This window comes from Poecilia formosa, unplaced genomic scaffold (genome assembly GCF_000485575.1).
Source record: "Poecilia formosa unplaced genomic scaffold, Poecilia_formosa-5.1.2 Scaffold472, whole genome shotgun sequence".
NCBI classification, from domain to species: Eukaryota; Metazoa; Chordata; class Actinopteri; order Cyprinodontiformes; family Poeciliidae; genus Poecilia; species Poecilia formosa.
Genome location: NW_006800411.1, coordinates 403,515 through 405,003, shown reverse-complemented (window position 1 = coordinate 405,003; position 1,489 = coordinate 403,515).

The following is a 1,489-nucleotide window of genomic DNA, read 5'->3' as shown; positions in this document are numbered from 1 at the left end:
TGAATGCTGCATATTTCCAATCTCCTGGAAGATATGTAAACATAACGCTCCTTCCCACCTCATCCCCTCCCGTTTCCATGCAGCTGTGGAGCTGAGCGCTCCCAAGGACGTTCCTTGATAACATCTTATCAGACTTCTGCCAGGAGGCTGAGCCACGTGGTTTTATGGCCCTGTGACGTCACCGCCTTCACTCATGTCTTTGTTTTGTCTGAATGTTGCCATGTGCACCAATGTGTCCTTTCCTCTTTTTATTTTGTTAGAAACTGTGGAGTACTCACTTTTAACCCCAAAAAGGAATTAGAACAAACTTGGAATCCAGAGACTCTAGTTTATTAGTTACTCTTTAACTTATTTTTCAGAAACTGTACAGTTCTCACTATTTAGACCAATATTAGATTAATTTTTAGATTATTATGCAGAGATACTCTTATTCTTGTAACCAAAAGAAGAAAATCCCAAACAGCTGACATGTCACGCAACTGAGAGTCCGGTGGATATTGGAGATATGTGGAAATGTTTATTATTATATGTAAAAGTCATTATTATATATGTTTGTTATGTTTATTCAGTTAAAAATGTTAACTATGAAAAAACATAGTCACCTCCGAATCATAGTGCAGCAAATAGAGCAGCTGCTCCCGTCATCTTTTATCCACCGCCTTTTCTTTTTGTTACATCTTTTATCTCTTAAAATGACTCCACAGACTGTCACTATTGTTTCTACATTGTAATCATTCTACATTTGGTCATTCTAAATTCCCGTATGGCATGTTAGGGGTTTTATTGGATTATCCTCTGGAATCGGGATGTTCGTGCGTGGAATCGGTTCGTGTTGCTCCTGCCTTGTCGCTGAACACGAACCGATCAAACCTGTTGTTCTTTTATCAGCTCTGTGGTCACAGAGGTTTGGAGAATCGGTCGACAATCCTTAAATCTTGCCGTCTAAACCAGACTTGAGACTCACAAGCTCTACTCATCTCCTCTCGACCACTGCCCAAATGCGCTGACTCTGGTTGCTATGGTAATATTTACATATCCCTTCAAAATAAGATACAGATGCACCACAAAAACTAGCATTTTACTTTTGTGAAAATTTTAACTCATTTTAACTTGACTAACGGGAGCCCTGAGCTTGTTTCTCTGCAACAAGACGGTCCCATCTGGAAGTGATGAGAGACAATGACACCCGAAGTGTTGCTTATATCCACAGCCTGCTTGGTCTCTGCGTGGCGAAGCAGCTTGAAGCTTCATTGCCTCATTAGCAGCCGGTCGCCGCATGTTAGCGGGCTTGTAATGTGGGACTCACCTACCGGTCTGGGATAAATAAAAATAATACATAAAACAGAAATATTTAATTACTTCTTGCGTGGCCCGGTACCAATTGGTCCACGGACCGGTTCCCATCCGCAGCCCGGGGATTGGGGACCACTGTTTTAAACCGTCACTTTGCTTTATGTTTATAATCGTTGTCGTGCTGGAAGCTGAAACT